This window comes from Hipposideros armiger, unplaced genomic scaffold, assembly GCF_001890085.2.
Source record: "Hipposideros armiger isolate ML-2016 unplaced genomic scaffold, ASM189008v1 scaffold_68, whole genome shotgun sequence".
NCBI classification, from domain to species: Eukaryota; Metazoa; Chordata; class Mammalia; order Chiroptera; family Hipposideridae; genus Hipposideros; species Hipposideros armiger.
This window is the reverse complement of record NW_017731418.1, coordinates 3,154,338-3,176,177: the sequence shown is the minus strand read 5'-3', so window position 1 is coordinate 3,176,177 and position 21,840 is coordinate 3,154,338. Positions and strand designations below refer to the sequence as shown.

Here is a 21,840-nt window from a genome sequence, read left to right as displayed (position 1 = left end):
ATACCGGCGACTCTTGGCAGCCCAGCTCCAGGTTGAGCTGTTGTTCAGCATCTTAGCTGTGGAGGACAGTGTTACTGGCCCTCATATGTGGGATCCGAACCGGGCCCTCTGGTGTGCCAAGCCAGTTCTTAACCATTGCGCCACTCGGCCGGCCCGGACATGATAAACTTTTAAAGAGTGCATCCGCAGTGGGTGTGCATGTATACTGGCACCTCCACGCCCACACGCATACACACAAAGGTAGTTTTGTTCATTATCTTTATTATCCCATTGCTTTTCCACACCTCTTTGCTTCCCAGTCTGCAGTCCCACATCTTGATAGTTAAAGGTAACAGCTTCTTTTATTGAAAAGTAGCCTTTTAAACAATTTTTTTATTAAGTGAGTTCAGCGTGTACGGTCATTATTTTTCTTTTTCTCTTCTCTCAGGAGCTCCTTCTGCCTGGTCTCCTTTCCAAGATGGCCTCCGAGCAGGATGGAATAAAAGGTGATCTTTCCTGGTCCTTCTCCATCCCCAGGTACTGTCACAAATGCCTATTCGGGTGTAGCTCAATCATTTCTTTTCATGATTTGGGGGGTTCCCACTGCAGAAGTCCACGGACCCCTGCCTTCACTTCTTACTGAGGTTCCTGCACTTAGAGGCCTCCTGGTCCCATTTTCCAGGTCTCTCCTGGTTTATTGGTACTTCCACGTCCTCTTTGTAAAGTTGCACAGAAACTCCATTGTAACAGGCCATGGGAACTGGGGTGCTTCCTCCATCTGTGCACTTATACACTTCTATCAGCCATCTTTAAAACACATCTGGGCAGCACCTTATTGCTTGGGCACTGTGATAAACACGGGTCTTCTCTAAGGGATTTCCAGTTGTCTGAGCTATACCCTGAGTGGGGAACAGCAAGCCCTTGGCTCTCGGAGTTCCCAACTGGTCTGCATTTTCTGACTCCCCTCACATCTCCCCACCTAGGTTTTTGGCCTCAAGGTGGGTGGGATTCCAGCTAGAACCTCAGTCTGTCCTCTTGCCTTTCTCCTCCCTTCTCCCCTTCTTGACCTCTCCTGGGACTGGGCGTACCCTTTCTTCTCTTTCTGTTCTTTTATCTTGCTTTCTTTCCTTTCACCCTTTTATCCTCCTTTTATTCTGCTTTGTGGCGTTTGCCCTCTTCTGAGACAAAAGAAAATGGGGAAAGCCTGCAGGGAGAGAAATGAGTCTATTGATGGGAGAAAATACATTGACAAAGTTTTCCAAATCTTTATACCTCCCACATACCCATCTTTAATTTCTGTCACTAGTTACTCTGGTGGGTTGAATGGTGGTCCCACCCTAAGCTCTAATACCTTTGAATGTGACCTCATTTGGAAAAGGGATCATTGCAGATGTAATGAACTGAAGGAGCTCAAGATGAGGTCATCCTGGATTGTGCAGGGGTGGGGGGTCCTAACCCCAATGTCAAGTTTCTTATATGAAACACAGAGAGGGAGAAGAGCAGAAGGCCATGTGAAGATGGAGACACGGATTCAAGTGACGTGGCCGCAAGCCAAGGAACACCAAGGATTTCCTGGGTGCCCCCAGGAGCTGGAAGGGGTAAGGAAGAGCTCCCCCCTAGAGCCTCCAGAGGGAGCGTGACCTTGCCAACACCTTGGTTTTTGACTTTTTGACTTCCAAAACAGTGAGAGAAGAATTTTCTGCTGTTTTAAGCCACCAAGTTTGTGGTAATTCGTTACGGCAGCCCTAGGAACCTAATACAGATGGATAATGAGCATGAAATACTTTTGATATTGAAATAAGAAGAAAAAGGCAAATGCGCATTGCCTGTAGAGGACTTGGCATATGGGAACTGTCTTGTAGTAGCTGTTCTTGTTCTAATGGGAGCTGAAAGCCTTTTCCTATGCCTCCGGGGACCAAGCTGTCTTGACCTTCTTAGCAAGTTCGCTAATCCCTCCACCTGTTCTCTTTGCTAATATAGCTGTTCTTTCTGTCATGCCAGCATACACCCGGGATGCTGACAGAGTTCAGAATCATTGTCTCTTGATACTGACCATGCAATAAAAATGGCAAGCTGATTAGTCAGCCAGAGAGGAGAAGCCTTTTTTTCCATTATAAGCATGATCTAATGCTGTAATCACCTAGCCCGGCCAGCGGCCAAGAGCTTGTGGTCAGGCAGAGGCCCCACAACAGGTGAACTCTGTTAAAAGGCATCCTGCTCCATGGTTTCAGCTGTCCTGCAGACCAGTGCAAGTCTCATTCCCTAAAACATAGCAACTACGTAGAACTCATGTCCCTGAGTTTCTTACAACCTCCCGGAGGCGGCCTTGTTTAAAATTATGCAAAGCAAATAACCCAAGCTTCCAACCCATGAAGACTTCAGGAAACTCAAGGCTCTTCCAAGAGTGTAGACATAATCTTGGTGGTCAGTTATCATTCTCCGTCTGGATGGTGTCCCTGACCCCCAAATGGACTCAGTACGTGCCTTCACCCCGGAGGCAATGTTAACAGGAGGCGTTTTGGCTTGACTGAGAAGTTGAAGGAGTGTTAGTGCACACAAGGGAAATTTAATCTCAGTGCCAGCTATGATGGCACCTCAAGACCCTGGACCATATGTCATCTCATCTAGTCCCTTCTGGTCTTCCTTGACCTTCAGGTTCCCAATATACTGCCGGTTATGGCCCTGCCTCCTCCTCACCTCGGCGCAGGGGTTCACCTTGACTTTTCTCCCCAGTGCCGGGTTCCAGCAGCCCCTTCCCTCCTGCCCTCTCACCAGAGGATGCCCCAAAGCCATTCACATCAGAACTCCCACCCTTTTACTTTGCTATACCCAGAATTTGAAGGCCTCCTTGTCTAGGCGTTCCCATTCCAGAACAGAGTTTCCTTTTGTACCAATAAAAGCCCAATTGAATGATTTTTTCCCTACAAAAAGCCTTGGCCACTACAAACCAATTTGGATTTTCATTTTTAAGAACACAAAGAATTGGCAGAATCTTTGAGATTACAATCCTTCCTTAAGGGCTCCGAAGAGCCCAGGTCCAATGTCTGGGCAGGATCAAAGTCCACAAACTGAATTTCCCTCCCCTTCCCTCCAATACAGGGAAAGTTTTCCTCCAGCCCACTGGGAACTTGGTCTTTATAAAGCAGAAGGAACGTTTCTTCTTCCATTTACCAGTCATTGCATGACTTTGGGCAAGAAAGTTCACTTGCCTGAGCCTCAGATTCTCTACCTGTAAAATAGGGTTCATAATACCTTTTGCTTAGGGTTACTGTAAGAATATTTAAAGAAGGAACTTAAGAAAACTCTGTAGCATGGTGTCTGGCACACAAAACATATTTGAGAAATCCTAGGCTCTACTTCTTCCTCTCATTATATGATGAAACAATGGCCTGCTTTGTTGTCTTATGCAAGTGTTGTAACGTAGTTCTAAGGACTATATGAAGGTTCAAAAGCTAGTTCACAAAGATACAAGATCCCTTAGAGAAGCCAAAATGCTCTGCCTTGTTGAGCATCCTGTTAGCTATCTTTGCATATGTCTGTTCTTGCTTCTTTAATATTAATACTTAGATGTGGAATTGGTGGTCTAAGGGTATGTACATTTTTAGGACTCTTGCTATAGACTGCCAGATTTCCCTCCAGAAAGTTTGTACCAGTTTACATTCCCTACAGCACCCTGTCAAAGTGCCTTTTTCTTGAAATCTTGAGTTTTTCTTAAAATGTATTAATTTGATGGGTAAAATGCGCTCTCTCATAGTGGTTGTCAAATTGCTTTTCAAACCTGGAAAACAAGAATTCAACAAGACCAACTCACATATTTTAAAGATGAAGATCCTAGGGCAGAGAGATTAAGTGACTTGGCCAATTCCTCTAATTAGTAGAAGAGCCTAACTTCATATCCCATGTATTCTGACTGGAATTCTTTCCATTATACCATACCGGAGAGGGAGAGTTAGCCCTGGAGGTGAAACCACTCAGGGCCTACTTAATAACGAGGCTCAATTAGATTAGAGGAAATGTGTGGTAGAGGAAAGAGTCAATGAAGGGAGCTTTAATTAGTGTCTGGCTAATTTATCATGAAATAATGAGTATCAGCACTCTCCATGTTAGCACCACCTACTGGTGACAATTCAAGCTTGTGCGGGATTTCTTTCAAGCTGAAGGTAGGACTGGGAGATTGGAACTGGTTTAAATTGTCTTATTCTAGAAAGAAGGAGATAGGGAAAAAAATCAGTATAGAGTCACTGAGTCATGAGCCATTGGAACTTGCACTGCTGCAGTTTCCTGAATTGCTGTGAATGAAGTTCCAATTTCCGGTAGTGGCAAATCCGTTTCCTGCTTTTTCCTATTGTGTACACAGAATGTAAGCATCTTCATTCTTCTATAACCTAATTTCTAGTTGAAGCCCACATTCTGCTAGTGACAGGAAACTGAATAGTACATAGGGACTTCCAGAGAAAAATCACTCACGTTGGTGTTTACTCAGTCATTTTGGGTTTCGGTCGCTTAATTCAACGTTTCATTCCCTTCCCTTCTTGCAGAGGTTGCAGCTAAGGTCCTGGAAGCTTAGGATTGTTGAAGTGTCAAAAATGGGGTGCCAGGGGAGTGAAGAAAGGGAGGGTGTGTTCTGGTTCCACAGGCATCTCGAGCCTGATGCAGGCGTGGTCTCAGCTGTTGGCATCTATTGATACTGGTACCCAATGGCCATACTTGGCATTCTGCCCAGGTCTCAGTTGATAGAAAGCCCTCCATCTCAAATGTATCCTCCTCATTCCAACTTCAAGCCCTGCTTGGGCTTGCTGATCCTGTTTTAGCCATATTGTGCCCATTTGGGGGAGAATGGGGGCAAAGGGAAGTGATGTTCTCTTTCATATTTCTAGCTGTGGGAGAATCAGAGGGCTTTCCCAGGCCTCCTCAGACTCTTTTGCCCTGTTGCTCTGCCTTCTCCACCATTACTTAGCACAGAGAATGGGGGTTGGCAACCTATGTCCTGGAAAGGGCCAGACAGTAAACACTTTAGGCAAGTCTTCAACTCGGCCAGTATAGCAGCAAAAGCAGCCACAGACAATTTGTGAACCAATGGGCATGGATCTGTTCCAATAAAATTTACGAAAACAGTAGCACTCTGAATTTGACCCTTGGTCAGTAGTTTGCTAGCTGCTGATGTTCACCTGTGAGGCACCCCCCTAACCTCCCAGAGAGCAAAGGCACAAATTTGCTCAGGTCTTGGCACCTCCTAAATCTATCTTGGGGATTTGTTACCCTCCCTCCCAAAGTCACAGGTTGGGGAGAATGCAAGGTAAGGACCCTCAGGGAATTGTCATCCTCTAGCCTTCTTCTCCCTTCTCCTCTCTCTCTAGCCAGAGCCACCATCCTCTCCTCTCTTTCCATTCTCTTGCACGTAGTATAAACTTTATGTCATGCTCACTTGGGGGGTTAGCCTTTAGATTTGATCAGACCTAGCTCTTGCAAATCACAAAGTTTTCCTCTGGAGGCTCTAAACTCTATAATAAGATGCAAGAACCTAACTGGCTCAAGGTCAAGAACTTGATGTGTTTGTTATCCATGACCTTCACAATCCTTCCCTTCTCTGGGAGCAATCGATGCCTCAAGTGACTGGAAATAATGGTAAATGATGTCCTCTCACCTCTTGCTAAGTTTGGGGACTTGACCAAGTCCAACCCATACTCTAAGGGCAGCCAAAAATAAATGTTCTGGCCGTAATCTGTTCAGCTGGGTTTATCTTAGGAGGAACTGAAAAAAATAAGGTTGACTTGAGATTCTTAGGAAAACAGTGGCCTACTCATAAGAATAGAAATAGATGCTTTCAGGGCAAAACTGTTTAGGGCAGAGCTTTTCAAACTGCAGGTCATAACCCATTAGGATGGATAGGCCAGCTCCTTCAGTAAAGGGACAAATAGTATTTTTCACCATGTGGGTCATACTCAACACACAACTCTACTCGCAGCTACTCAACTCTGCCATTATCGTATGAAAATGATCGTGGACAACACATAAATGAATAAGCATGACTAGGTTCCAATATAACTTTATTTATGGACAATGAAATTTTAATTTCATATAATTTTCATGGGTCATGAAATCGTCTTCTCCTTTTGATTTTTCTCCAACCATTTAAAAACGTAAAAACTGTTCTTAGTTCGCAGGCCATACAAAAACAGGTGGCCGGTTGGATGTGGTCCTTAGGCTGTAGTTTCCTGACCTTTGCCTTTGCGGGGGTCAGGAAATCAAGTAAGGGAGGCTGGGTCAGGAATTTAGAAAAAAAAATGAAATAGAATAGGGAGAATGAAGAAGATAGAAAATGTGGAACTCCAATGTATGCAGGAAAGCTTTTGTGAAATGTTTATTCCCATTAATTCATCTATATATGTGTGCATGGAGTGGTGATGCAACATGTATTTCTTACTCCGGGATGTGGCTAAAAAAGTTTGAAAATCCTCCGTTTTGAGAAATATGCCTTTCTGTATGACATTTTTATCTCTGAAGAGTTACTCACCTATTCATTCCACAGACCTCAAGTGTTATCAGAATACAGGACAGCAAGTTGAATTTTAATTTCAGATTTAAAAATAAAGAACAGTCTAGCTGTGTCCATACTTTAGTATACTCATAAGTATGTCCCATACAATATTCAGGAAATAGTTATACTGAAAATATTATTCATTTTTTTATCTGAAATTCAAATTTAACTGAGCATCCTGTATTTTTTTTTCCCCCTAAAGCTGACAACCCTATTTGGAATATTGGCATATAATGAATTGTTTTCATTATTACTGTAATGATCTTAAAACTCAGGTAAGAGCAGTCTAGTCCAGATGGCAACTTAAGGAAAAAACCTGACATTTAAAAATTTCCTCCGATATGCCAGGTGCCATGCCCTTTCACAGTAGCGTTAAGTACCAACCCTCATTGCAAAGCTCTAAGAAAGAGGCAGCTTTTTGTTTCCATTTTACAAATGAGGAAACTGAGATGCAGTTTGCCCACAGCCAAGGGTGGAGCAGGGATAAGTGGATGGCTCTTCTGACTCCAGTTCCTCGCTATTTCACCAGGTTGTCCTGGGAGGTGACCTATGAGGAAACCACCCCAGCAGGTCTTGGTCCCAACCGTGTGCTGAGGAGGGGAAAGGGGACAGTGGGAGGTCCAGCCAGGGTGCAGGCAACAGGGAGTAAGCTGTCTGGAGAGTTTAAGCACCATATCCAGCAGATTAAAGTCTGTGTGTACTATCACTCTACAATGCCAGTGATGGACTTCCCCTCCTTATATTATCAGGGCGGACTTCCCTACCCTCTGTAATATGCCACTATTTGGTACATAGTTGGTGCATAGTAAAGTTCCGTTCCTCTCTTCCTTCTGTCCTTTTCTCCTTCTCTCTCTCTGTCTGGGGCTGGCAAATAAGCTTCATACCACTTGTCAAATCTAATTGGTGAAGGCAGCCTGGACTGTTGAGTTGAGAAGGGTTCTGAAGTTGAATCTTTGCACAAAAGAGTGTTCTGCTTGATCAGTGATGCCTGCCACAGAAAGGGGAGTCAGGAGGGGCAGCACTGATCTCATGGGTTTGCCATCTTGGAGTTAAACTCTGCAATCTCCAGACAGCAAATGACCACACTAAACATCTATTAACCATGAATCAAAAGCTCCCCCAACTTAAGACAAGGTAAGAAGGGAAAAGGGAGAGAATTTCTGCCCATGGTATCCCCTCCCCCCCACCCCCACAAACACACATAACTCCTGAGTGACCAGGAGCTACATGCTGTGAATATAGTGGAGGCGTAAGCAGGCAGGTAGGGAAGGCACAGGTTTGCTTGAGGCCAACAGCCAGGCGCAAATTATTAACATCTCCTGTCCCACAGCCTCTTACCCCGTAAGCTTTTGTATGTGGCTCATGCGTACTCATAGTGTGACCAGAGACCTCTGCTCATGTGTGCCTTATTGGGATCAAGGAATACCTTTTCTTGATTCAGATATGTGTATGGCTGAAGGCAGGGCTCAAAAACAGGCCGAAGGCAAGACTTTCCATTCCTCTGTGTCCCCAAAGCAGTTTCCTCTTGGACACAAACCTTCACCTTCCTTAAATTCCCAAATTGAGTAACTACTTGGAAGGCTTTCTTGGGTTTTTTTATGTTAAAATTATTTTTCCAGCTGTAATTTTTCTTCAGTCTGGAATTTTGCTCTCTTTCTGCTTCAAACTTCATTGTAAATCCAAGTTTAAAGTCAGATTTATTATAAATAGCCTTTGTGTACAGCAGGCGTTTGGGTGTGCCATGTTTTGACCTTGACACAGTCTCCCATTTGGACGGCTCCATAATCCCTCTGCACCTCTGTTTATCTCCCTGCCCCAGAAATTAGAGGTAATAAACAGAAGGCCATGGGTAGGTCTTCTGGAAGACGGAAGGAGTGGGTAAGTGTAAGAACGCCTTCAAGGTCAAAGAGAAGGAACGTTCAAAGGCATATAAAGACATTTGGATATTTAATAGTATTGGCAATACCTTCTTGGATATTTAATAGCATTGGCAATACCTTATTTTGTTGAGTCAGTACCTTGTGGGCCTAGAAATGGCTTCTAAAATTATCTGGTCAGTTTCCTCTTGGGGAGTGATGATGTGAAGGGGCAACAATGTTTCATACAACTCAGACCAAATTTACATTTTATACAGAGGTCAAGATATTCGTCATGATGTACAGAATATAGTCTTTTTATGATTCTGGCATGTGTACATCTAAAAAATTCTGAATTTAATTTTTCTTAACACAGCAGTGAGACAAGGATTGCCAAAGAAATATGCCTACACTTGTGTTTTGTTTTGTGTTGCTTCAGCCAAATGATTTAATGAGTCACTCATTGTGCTTTTCCCTATGGATTCAGTGTTGTTTTCCATTCTGTCCTTAAGCCCAACTTCTAGGCTACGGCGTTGGGTCTCTTCACCAGACTTTCTGGAGCCACGTTAATTCCTCCCTTGGAAACTTTGTTCCTGCTCAGATACCCTCAACTTGTCTCTCTCCGTACATCTATTCCCATACCCAACTCAGCCTTCCAGGTACCATGGACATCAAGTCAATCAAGCCATCCTTGACTATTTGTCCAATAGTCTATAATCTTACCCATCTCTGAACTCCTGTTGTGATCACTGTCAATATGCAGTCTTTGTACTTGACCTCTGATGACCTCCTACAGTTGTTCAAATTTTTCTTGAGGGAAAAGACATGTCTTATGCTTTTTCTATGTTTTCCAAAATGTTTAGCCAATGTGGGGCATACTGCAAGCAATACTGGATTGATAAATGGTTGGGAAGTCTTAATTGTGCTTACAGTTTACACATCTAAGAACAGGGAGCTTCCCTTTATCTTTGTGGTATTTGACCAGAGTTTGCTCCCAGCCTTACCCAATTACAGGAAAAATAGTGTTTGAAGTAGGAAGCTAGTTCTGTGAATCCACATTTCCTTTGTTGGGCAATATCTAGCTGCATGTGGCATGACTTTTGCTGACACATAGTGTACTCTTTTCCTTTTTTTTTTTTTAATGTCAGAAAAAGACTATTATTTCCATTCAAGTCACAAGTGATGAAGAGTGGTAGTGGTTTCTCTGTGACCTTGGGAGAGTCATTTCACCACCTTCAGCTGCAGTTTCCTTCTTCTACAACTTTTCCAGCTCCAGTGTTCAGTGATTCTATGGTTTTGTGGCTGCTCAACTCTCCTCACATCTCATCGAACAGATATGTTTCTATGAGAAAGGGAAGAACTCCCTATTTCCCTCTTCATTCTCTGCTCTGGTTCTGATGTTGATAGATGGAGCTAGTGATGTTATTCATCAGTGACCAGGCTGGGCCTTCTCTCTATAGAGTCTGTGTAACTTCTTATATCCCACTGAACTAAGACTCAGAGCCCACCTTGACGATGGTAGCTTTAACTTGTCCACCCAGGGACATCTAGATGTTCTGGTTTGGGGAAAATTGTTCTGCTAATCTTTCTCCCTACTACTGTGTATATATCCTGTGGTTTTGCAGAATGGGCCAAGTCAATTCTTCTGTTAGAGTCTTTGGAAAATTCATGACATGTACTAGAGACTAATAAAGCGACTACTGAAGGCTTTATTAGATGCCCTTTCTCTTTCTTTTATGTGGTTGATGGTAAAAACAAGACTACGTATCATTGTTAGCTGTAATTTTATGAGTTGTTGCCTTTGATGACTTATGTTTCTGCCATATCATTTTAGGTGTCACATCTTGAGGACAGATGCCCTGGTTAAGACATGAGTTGACTTTCATTCATCAAAAGTTGGCCCTTGTGCTAGAGGGGAAGTAGAGGAAACCACTCTGTTATTAGGCTTTCAAATGAGTGTTTACATCCCTATAAAGTAGTCTGCTTTCTGCCATGATTGAGGCGACATCTACAGTTATCTCTAAGAAATATCTATTATCTAATCTCTGCTGTGTTTAATAAGCTACTTAAGACAAATTAGTTTGTGGGATTTTTAAAAGTCATTTGATTAGATACAATTTGGTCTTCTAAAAGGCTTGCAGCGTTTTCCCTAAGAAGGCATTGTTCCACGAGAAGTGACAGTGGGATTAGCCCTCTGTGTTAAGTAAATTTGGCGTGTGATTTATGTGCTTATATTTCCATGCATGCTCAAGGAAGCTATTCACCTTTGAAACTTACAAAATAATGATGCCAAAAAAGAAAAGAAAAGTCAGACTTTCAGGAGAAAGTAAGTTGTTTGAATTAAAGCTGAAACCATGTGGGGCCCAGAAAATCTCGTAACATTCTGCCTATTAAAAGCTCTTCTTCAAATAAATGTGCCCATGCAGAACAGAGAGAGAGGGGAAAAAAAAGCCCTTCATTTGGATGCAACAGCATGTCAGCTTAATTATATTAGACAATGGTGAGCTCAGTAATTCCACGTTTGATCCATTGCTGTGTGAAGTTCATTATTATCTGTTTTGAATTATTGTTCATTTCAAGAGCTGTACGATGAAGAAGCATGTAAAGACTTTGAAAGGACTCTTGGTGCCTTCCCCGAAAGCTTTGTGAAACATTTCTTTGGAAACATTTCTGCTGAGGCTGTGCATTGGCTGTGAGTGGGTGTAGGGGATGGGTCTCTGTGCTTCCCCTTTTCACATTTGTTTACCTTTAAGTACATCTCCATGGACACAAGGCCAACTTCTAAGCTGACTTTAGGGTTGTTCCTAAGAAGAATAAATAGAAAAATAGTGATAGCTAAAATTCTCAGATAATCCAAAAAAGGTCAGTCAAGGCAAGGGAAACTAAGGCTCATTGAACCCCTCTTCCGGACAGGTGATTTTTAAATAAATTTTCTCATTTAACCCTGAGAGAGCTAACTGGTATTATCTCTGTTTTGCAGATGAGGGCCTTGAACTTCTGAACATTTACTCAAATGGTAAGTAACAAACCCAGATTTGAACCCAGGCCTGTCTGATTCTGAAACCCACGCTCTTTCTACAAAACCACATTGCCAGTAGTTGCAGCCTTTCCTCCCACCTCCCTCAAGCATTTTCCAGAACTATATAAAAAAGGGCCATGCTTGATGTTACCTTCTTTAGGGTAAATAAAGTGCTTCTGAGGAAAGAGATATTAGGAAGAGAGAAAATAAGTGGCCTGGATAATCCAAGCATGAAATCGCCCACAGCAGCATCACCATAAACAGTTGCCCAAAATACTTCCAGAATGCGAGGCTGGTCCAGTAAAGCCTCATTTACCTAACACGCCCTCGTGTAGGAAGGCCTCCGTGTACCAGATGGTTGGCTACACCCCACTTTGAAGAGAAGGAAAGATGATGGACTGGAAAGGGGATGTAGATCTGGGTTCAAATCCTGACCCATCCTTATGAGACCCTGTGCAAGACCCTTTTCATACTTCAGAGTGTATTTCCTAAGTAATTTCTCTGAGCCTCGGATGCTAAGAGGGTATCTTGATGGGGCAAGATCTGGCCCCCCAGGTGTTTTGATCAGTGGCGATGGCACTCACGCTAAGGGAAGTGGTGTTGTGTGGCGAGATGGGCCCAGCAACCAGGCTTGAATGTTGGCAAAGAGGTGGAGCCCAGCATTGTATAGTGGCTGTTATTAGAATTCAGCCCACCCAGAGATTAAAATACTTTGACGTATATTCCATAGCACTAGAGTGTGAGCAGCTCTACTGTACTGGATCTAACACAAAGGAGCATTCTCCTGTTTACTTCAGGGGTGACAATTTCTGGGGCACCAAGGTACAGGTATTTTCAGCTGTAATGGTACCCAAGCAGTGGAGACAGAGATGGAACCACCAACTCGGAGTGACCCCTCCCTGGAACAGTGAGGACCTGAGGCCAAAAATCCTAGCTCTGTGGGACATAGGAGTAAGTAGACAACCAAGTGGTTTCCATGGGCATATCTAAGGGGCCCTGAGTTTTTCCAAGAATATGTGGGGAAGGCAACCAATTAAATATTGTGCTTTCTATGGTCAAAGAAGTAGAGATTTGGAGCCATTGGAATTTAGGTAGAGGTGATGGTGAGACTGGATTATACTTACTCGAGACGTTATCTTTTAGGTTATTGGGATGATAAAGTGCAGTGCTTAGCACATAGTAGGCCATCAATAAATGTTACTTATCTTGGTCTGTCTGGGGCATAAGCAGAGACTGGCAAAGCAGCCAAGCACAGGACACTGGGTAGAATCCTGCAATGCTGCCCCAGATCTCAAGGGGTGTTAAGCCAAAGAGATCAGCTATCAGGGTGCAGTCTGAAAGAAACATTAGACACAGGAAGATGAGAGAAGATGTAAATTCATAAATTAGCTGGGAGGACCTGGAATGAGACGCCAGCCATGAGACCTCCAACTGGAAAGGCTGGAAGAGACAAGAAGAGATCTTGAGTCTTGGAGAGACAACCCAAGTCACTCACTCAGGGCCAAGTGGGAACTGGAGCCTAATGCATCTCTTCTTTTAACTTTAAATTTTTGGTATTATTTTATACTCACAGAAAAGTTACAGGAATAATATAAAGAATCCCTATATGCCATTCATCCATATTTCCCAAATTTTCCACTTTGCTTTACCCTTTAACTCTATCTCTGTCTCCATCTCTATCTCTGTAACCTATATCTATAGCCTCATTCATAGTGTATTTTTTCTGAACTGTTTGAAACACGATGCCCCTTTACATATTTCAGTGTGTAGTTCCTAAAAATAACATTGTTTATTAACCATGGTATGCTGATCAAGTTCAGGAAATTAACATCCATACAATATCATTATCTCATGAACAGACCTTATCCAGATTTCACTGATGGTTCGAATAAAACCCTTTAAAGCGAAAGAAAATCCCAGGTCATACATTGCATTCAGCTGTCACATCTCTTCAGTCTTCCTGAATCCGCAATAGTTCCTTAGTCTTGGTCTTTCACGATATGGACAGTTTTTGAAAAAATACAAGTCAGCTATTTTATAGAATGTTTTTCTGTTGGGGTTTGTCTGATGTTTCCTCCTGAGCATTTTTGGCAGGAATCACACAAACATGATCTTATATTCTTCCTAGTGCCTCATATCAGGAGGCACATGGGGTTGATTTTTCTCATGACTCAGAATGTTCACTTTGATCACTTGGTTGTGGTGCTGCCTGCTAGGTTTCTCCGTGGTAGGGTTACTTTGTTTGCTTCGTCTTTAATAAGAATGTGGATTGGCAGATACTTTGAGACTACATAAATATTCTATTATTTCTCAAACGTGCCCACTACTCTTACCATCCAGGGATGTTTTGCCTAAAACAATTATCATCATGATTTGCCAAATGGTAGAACTCGGTCTCTTGATTTCTCTATGTCAGTTTAGTGAGCAAGTAATGTGCATGCCCTCCATGACCTTCATGTCTTAGCTTGCATGCTGCTTCTCTCCTGAAATGCCCTCCTAGCCCTTGTCCTTCAATATTTGCCAGCTTCTTTCAAGACCCAACTCCAGATCCATCTCCTCAACCTTTCCCCATCGTTCACTGCAACGTACAGGGACCACTGTCTTGCTTTCCTCTGCACCTTTTCCTGCCTTTAGATGTGTCTTAGGTTTCTGGGTATTTCTTGAAGATCTGGCTTTCAATCTGTGGTGGAGGGCCACTTTTTGAAAATTTCCTAAATACTGTATGTGACTCACCACCCGAGTTCAATAGTGCCCAGTTCAGCTGGACCCTATGCCCTGTTCACTGAGACGGGCCCGTTGACCACATGCTTGGATGTCGCAGCAAAGTCGGATTGCCATAAAAGTTTTAAATGAGCCAGTTACGTTTTGTACTTAACACAGGCCAGTAATATTTTGAGTAGCATGTTTTAGGGCATCCCTCCCGCTCTCTACACCTACCTCCGCTCCCAGACCCAAGACAGTTGTCTCATGATAATCAGGGGAAAGGTACAATCCTTTTCCCTCCATTCCATTTGATTTTGACCAAGATTTCTCTGTGTGACATAATTACCACCAAGACACCTGAGGCTTTATGAGTGAAGAAATAATGAATGGGTTGGATGAGCAGCTTGCCAGTTTCTGCCAAGTTTATTTAGTGTTGTGCCCAAAGTGAGTGATAAAGCCTAAACTTGAAGCCACAACTTCTGATTGCAAGCCTGTGTGAGCCCCATTCACAGCTGACTCACAGAAGTTGGGAGTGTGGGCTCTGAATGTAGACAAACCTCAGTCCCCATCCAATCTACCACTTGCTACCTGTGTGGCTTTGGGCAAGTTGCTTGACCTCTCTGAGCTTCAGTTTCTTATTCGTAGGGTGGAGATAATTAACAGTAAAACTGAATGAGATCATTAATACAAAGAAAATACTTCATGCATAGCACATACTGAGCAAGGCTTTAGTAAGACACATAAAGGCTTTGATCACGCATGGACATTTAATTTTACCGAAGTAGCTATTCAATTACACATGTATTAATTAAGTGCCTTTATTATTTAGGGTATTTGCCAGATGCTGCAGAGAGAAAAAAAGCTCAACTTTTCTTAAAGTGGTCACGAAAGATTTAGAAAATACACTTATCAAATGACTCAAGATCATAGAATGAAACCCACTTCAGAAAGTAAGGGCTTTGAGGTTTCAGAGAAGGAAAAGTTCATATCCTATCAAGGGATTAGGAAAGGCTTTATGAAATATTCAGTATTTGAGAGGACCTTGACATGTAGATAGAATTTCATAGGTTTTGGGGTAGAGAGGACACTCTTGGCAGAAGAGAGGAAAGAGCCTGAGCAAAGGCATACGGGCGATTCATCCGATGGCAGATTTCCAGGTGAGTTTTCATATAGGCTAAATTGGAGAGCCTCTTGGGATATAAGCCTGGAAATGTAAGTTGATGGTAGGCTTTACATTTCATCTAGGAGGTAAACGGGGACCCACTGAATGCCACTTTTTACCCCACTAGTGTCAATATTTTCCATGCTTCTAAAGCGCAGTTATACAGGTAAGCAAAGGGGCGGTGGGTCCGATTCGTGCTTTCCTGACCACAACAGTATTAGGTGCTGTTGGTGCTCCACCCAAATCCCCTTGACTGGGCTGCTGTACTCACACCCCAGCTGCTGAGGTCGACGTGGACAGCTCACAGCTGCCCCCTTCTGCAGGCATTACCCCGGACCAACCCAACAGAGCCTGCTTAGCCCAGAAGGTTAATGCTCCCCTGCTGGGGGTAGCCTGTTGCTGTTGACTGATTGCAAAGGGCTACAGAAGGCCAATCTCTACCTCCAGGCAGGACCCACTCTGTGGTGGAACTCACACTCCCAGAGCTACTCACAGGATCAGGCTGAGCAAGACTCTGGCCAAGTCCACATCATTGTTTAGCTCCTGTCTGCCTCTCCAGCTTCCTTCTCTCCCCTTCTCTCCGGACAGTGCTCCCTCAGTTAGCCACATGCACCTGAATCCTCATCTCAACTGTGCTCCTGGGAACCTGGCCTAAGACACCCCCTCTTCCAAGAAGAGCTTCCCTCTTTCCCCCCTCAATACTTTTCTTTGCTTGACCTGTGGCTCTGGACACACGTTACAACTTGTTTCTGTTTTTCTGGGACCGGACCAGCCGGCGATTGCTGAACATGTCAATGATATGGCCCTGGCACCTGGAAGATGGACTGCCAGCACCAACAGACTTCAAAATGGTTGCAGTGGTTAGAGGAGAAGGGGGTTAATAAGGGCATGGCTTAGTCATAGCACCTGGCTCATAATGAGTATAAAACCAGGAAGGCTTACGGTTTCTTATCTGCATAGGAATCTCTCGATTGCAATGGTCTGATACTCAATTAGTTAAAACATAACAATAGTAATGTGGTCAATAGGGCTGTCCCTTCTGGGAACATGGCAAGATAGCCCCTTCCTTCTCTGTGAAGCTAGGTGTGGTCGTATGACCTAGTTTGGCCAATGAAATGTGAGTGGAAGCAATGTACCCTTCCTGGGCAGAAGCATTAAAAGCCAGTGTATCATTTCTTATGTTCTGTTTTCCTCTGCATCCTTTAGAGATGGCAGCTTCTCTGTCAGCTTAGATTTGTGAGTAACTAAGATAAACACAGGGCTTGCTGATCCACAGGTGTTTTAAGCCACTGGGACTTTGGGGCTGTTTGTCACTTCAGCATGCTGACTGATACAATTAATTTTTTTAAATGGCAGCTAACATGCTCACTCTATGCCCAACACTGTTCTGAATGCTTCTCAAATGTTAATTCATTTAATCTTCATATCAACCCTATGAAACAGATACTACTATTATCCCCCTTTTAGAGATGAGAATGTTGAGGCCCAGAGAGGGTAAGAGTCTTGCCCAAGGTTATATAATTCGTAAGTAGCAGACCCAAGATTCCAACCCAGGGAGCCTGGTTCTCAATCACAAATCCACAAATCCCTGTCTCTCTCTTTCCCTCTCTCTCTCTCTCTCTCTCTCTCACACACACACACACACACACTAATTTAATGCCTCCTATAATGTAAAAATCCAGGCATAACCTGCTTCAGGAGCAGTTGTGTCCAGGTGCTCAAAAGGTCCATTGGAATCACTCTGTGTGTTCTACTTTGACCCTCAGACGATCTTCCACTGAAGAGACCCTCCAGGCTCACATTCTTACACTAAGCAACTACAGGGGAAAGAACTTTCCTCGCCCAAAATTCAAGGCTTTTAGGGAACCATCCTCCCTCCACTTTCAGCCTGAATCACTCAGTGTGAGTATAGAAGGGGCAGATGGGTGCTGGGCAGGCAATGACAGCATGTCCCTGCACATATGGAATGACCAAGGCCATGAATAACTGAGAACTTCTGTGAAACTCCAAAGAGCCCAGGCACTCTAGAATCTGCACTTGGTGGAGTTGTAAAAATAAACAAAACCCCCCAAATGAATACCAGATATATTGTCAAACACTGTCATGGAATGAAAGGTGGCAAAATTCCAGATTGGAAATCCTTGGGACTCGCGTGCATAGTGGAAGGATTTCTGAGTTTCATTTCCTTTTCTCCCTTTTTCTTCCTTGCCTGAGTTCCTCTTGCTCTCCATATCTCAGCTCGTGCTGTATGCTCGTGCACAGAGTTTTATGCAAAATGTATATTTTCCCAGAGCCCACGGGCTCACCCAGGCACACACACAGAGACCCAGAGACACACGTACTTTCTTTGCTTTTGTCTTCAGAATGATAGTAGAGGAAGCACTAGATTAGGGATCAGGGGACCGGCCTCTCGTTCATCTCTACCCCCTGTGAACATGGGAATGCCACCATCTAACTCTGGGTTTCAATTTCTCCACCTGGAAAAGATGTGCCCCTGGACCAGATGGTCCCAGGTGCCCTTCCTGCTCTCCCACTGTTCTTGGTTCCAGCTCCCACCCCTCACCCCCACCCCCGTCCTACACCCCAGCTCCCTCCCTTAAGCCCACGCCCCTGGCCCAGAGCCCTGGACCCTGCCATGGCCTCATCACAGCTCCAGCCCCAGCCCCACTGTGTAGCCCCTCCCAGTGACTCCCCAGTGCTCAGCTCACCCAGTCCAGCGGCAGGGTGGGTCAGTGGGTAGAGGACACAATTGGAGTCTGACTGGCCCAGGCTCACCTCCAGGGTTAGTGTGCCACTTAGGTGCCGTGTAACCTTGGGCCAGGTCTTTCATCTCCCCATGAGCCTCAGCTCATGGTAAAATGGTGGTGATAACCACAGCGCCTTTTCCCCCTCTGGGGCTGTGAGGGTTCAAGAAGATCATGCGTGTAAAGCACATGCAAGGTGCTGGCCCATAGCAGGCTCGTGGATTGCTGGGGATGATTATTTTCCGCCCCAAGAAGCTGTAAGGAATATTATAGAGCTGTTAACACAGGCAAGTTAAAGCTGTGCTCAATGACAACAGCCAAGTGAAGAACAAACAGCATGTGTTGTTTGATATCTTTTGTTTAAAAAAAGAGGGACAGCGAGAACTGAGTTTCCATTAATGTAAATAAATATAAATACGCAGGGCACACGACCACCCTCTAACATTAAACAGGAAACCAATAGGGCTGGTGAACTGTGGGAAAAAAGAAACTGGCTACATGGGGGTCAGCAATGGCTTCCCAGTATACTTCTTAATCTAGTCTCCAGAATTTTCCCCCAAGCAAATATATAACCTATTCCAAAAGTTGAATTTAGAAATAAAATCAGACACCCCCCCCCACACACACACTTACTTGCTGAAAGTTGTGAGATCTGGGGCTGGGGATGGGGGGTAGAAGGAAGCCTGAGTGGGTTTCGTTTTTCCCTGAAAGTTCACCAGACTGAGAAAAATGTCACTTCCAGGCACCCTGGAAAGTTAGTTACAGGGTACAGACTTGAAATTGATGGGGGAACCCAGTTTCTGGTCAGAGATTCCTATGAGGGAGGTAGAGCAAGTTAACTAGCTTATGAGTCATTGTTTTCATCATCATCACCATCAAGAGTATCAAATGGAACATTTGTATGATGCTTTTAAATTTACACAGTGGTTTCACACGTGTTACCTCATTGAGTTTTCCAGCCATACCCTGAAGTTAGCATTCAAGTTGTTATTATTCCTCTTATTATCTCCTTTTATGGTCTGCAGCAGGCACTGTCATTGTCCCTCCCTCATGTCCTGGGTATTCACCGTCCTGTTGGCTTCTTACTATCAACACCAGGCATCCCCTTCCTGAGGGCTTTCTCTGGCCACAGGCTCACCTCAGCCTGTGCTGAGGACAGGCCAGAGTATGGAGGAGGTGTGCCCCTGGGAACAGCCCTGACCTGTGTCTGATGGGACCTGGTGGCTAAACACCCCTTGGGTAGGACATTGAGACCAGGGCTTCACAGTCTCCCCGAGGCCCCAGCTGGGATTAATCCTCAGTTGCTGCCTATGTAACCTGCTCCTTAAAGCATCCTGGAGTGGCTCCCTTCCCTTCACTTCCCTTCCTCACATCTCCCCTCCCCTCCTGGGGTTCATGCCATTCCCAAGCAGATGAATTATGTGCTCACACATCTTTGTCTCAAGGTCGTCCTCTGGGGGGCCCCCAGCCCAAGTCAAGGCACATCGCTAGTGAGTGAAGGAACAAGGAGCTGGCTGCAACATCCACGCTCTTCCACCCCTCTGCTCTGCCTTCCTTATAAGCTCTCCTGGAAAACGAAAGCCAGACCAAAGGACAAACTTTCTCTTCAACACTCAGGCTGAAGAAAGCTACTGAATCGAGCATAGGAGCTCTGAGCATCCAGTACTCGAAGCAAAGAGAAACACGAAGCCAGTTAATGAGCACAAGTGTTTAAACTTGTCTTTCGAAACAAACATTTTTAAAACTGTTGGGATTTTTTTTTCTTCAACCATCCATTTCATGTTTGCAAAATAACTATTAATATTGACGAGGGCTTTTCCGCAAATGCGCCACTTTGATTTTTTTTTAACGCCTTACTTTCCTGTCCAAGAATTAAATGGTCACTTAAAATTGTCAATCATATTCTTATGAAAATGTGATCATCTCTTGAAGAGAGAGCTATGTTTCAAGAAGGGTAAGGGGACTGCCAGGGAAGGCTTTGAGAGGGGCTGTTATTGGGGCCAAGACCCTGCAGGATGAGTGGGGGTTCCAGCAGGCGGGAAGTGGGGAGAGCGTTTCCCAGACTGGAAGACTAGCCTGCGGGTATGCAAAAGGCCAGGAACATGCTTCCTGAGAGCAGGGCTCTGGCTCAACTGGACCGAGTAGGATAAATGTGTGTGAGTGAACAGGCGTGAACACCACATTCTCCAGCCCAGAGGCAGTAAAGACTGAAAAAAGGAAAGGAGTGGTGAATGCGGAAACTTGCTGGTTTCCACCAGACCAAAGCTGGGGCCCTGAAGGCAGCCTGCCCTGGCACCCACACCGCATAGGACTTTGTGTGGCACCCTTGAGTCATGGGAAATGCCCATGACCATAGCGGTGGACAACTCCAGGACACTAGAAGCCTAGTTCAAGACCCAGCCTTCTTCCTTAAGACAGAATCTAGTGAGGTGGGGGCCATGGGGAAACCCTCTTACCAGGTCAGGGCAGTCCATCCAGGGAACAGCAAAGACGGTCAGGAGGGTGTGTGGTACTCACAGCTGGCTTGTGTGGTAAATATTTTTAAGTGATAGAATCTCAAGATCAAAAAGCTTTGAGCCCACTGTTCTATTTTAGCTCGTCTCATTTGTGTTATAACTGGTGGGGGTTTGTCCCCAGGGACACGGGTTCCTGCAGATCAGTCTGTTTCATGCATAAATCTTTCATGCGTATGGAGGGTCTCTTATCCAGTACAGTGCAGGGCACACAGTAGGAGCTTGGTCAACGGGTGTCAAACAATGTATATAGATGCATTCTGAGTTTCGGCATCTTCCCGATGATCGGGGAAAGAAAAAGATGGCTTTTTACTTCAATCATTACAGGTGAGCTGCATTGGCTGGTGACCCACGGTGAATGCATCTGAATGACATCCTGCCACTCTGTGTCTCGTATCGACACCTCTACATGACGGCAGCCCCTGCAGTGGATTTGCTGCGGCAGGCCTTGTCTTGCTCAGCCGAGATGCTACCACAACCAGCCGATCATTCACAGTCTGAATCAGGGTCCACTCTCAGTAACTGATTTTTTCTTAACATTGTCACCTTCCCTGGGAAGCTGCCTTTCTGTCTTTTCCTGTAATATGGACCCTTCATGATACCCTGAGCAGTGGCCAGAATTCGTCTAGAACTTTGACCAAGAGGGGATGAAAATATCAGAGCATAACTTTTGGGTGGAAAATGTGCTTATGGGGCAATAAGGACAAGAATGCAATGGGTGAGGCTTTCCCTCTTCCTCTCCCCTGCCTGCCTCTATCCTGCCCTTAGCTCACTTGACCCTTCCTCTGACAAGTCTGGTTTTCTTCCCTTTAAAACTCAAAGGTGTCACTGCAGGAGTATAGCCTGCTGCTGGGGTTCAAGTCCCAACGTTCACTCCTGCCAGCTGAGCAATTGTGAAGCTGTGTCTTTAAGTGATGATAATGAGAGTATCTATCGCACAGATTTGCTTGAGGATTCAGTAAGTTAATAACTATAAATGGCTTAGGAAACTGCCTGGCACGTGGTAAGGACCACATAAGGTTAGTTCATGTTATTCCCTGGTCGAGTTAGTTCAGGCAGAAGATACTAATGAGATAAAACACATTTTGTGATGATCAAATGCTGCTCTTGAAAGGACAGCCGAAGCTCCTGAGGGTCTCCGGATAGAATGACGCTCACTTGGGAAGCAAGATGGCCTTGTGCTGGCGCATCGCCTGAGAGCTAATAACTTCATGTTCTAACTTACTCGTGCATGGAGCCTTGGCCTTGCTGTATGACCTTGGGCAAACCAGTTAACCTCCCGGGGCCTTAATTCTTTCATCAGCTAAAAAAGAGGGAGAGGGGGAG

General features: G+C 44.6%; 1 long non-coding RNA gene across 1 annotated transcript; it reads left to right on the top strand.

The window, feature by feature from the left end:
- Nucleotides 1-11,154: 11,154 nt before the first annotated feature.
- On the top strand, nt 11,155-20,913 carry LOC109382702 (uncharacterized). Its single transcript, XR_002123970.1, has 3 exons — nt 11,155-11,235; nt 11,354-11,389; nt 20,842-20,913. It is a non-coding gene; the product is annotated as an uncharacterized LOC109382702 (long non-coding RNA).
- The last annotated feature ends 927 nt before the right edge of the window (nt 20,914-21,840 follow it).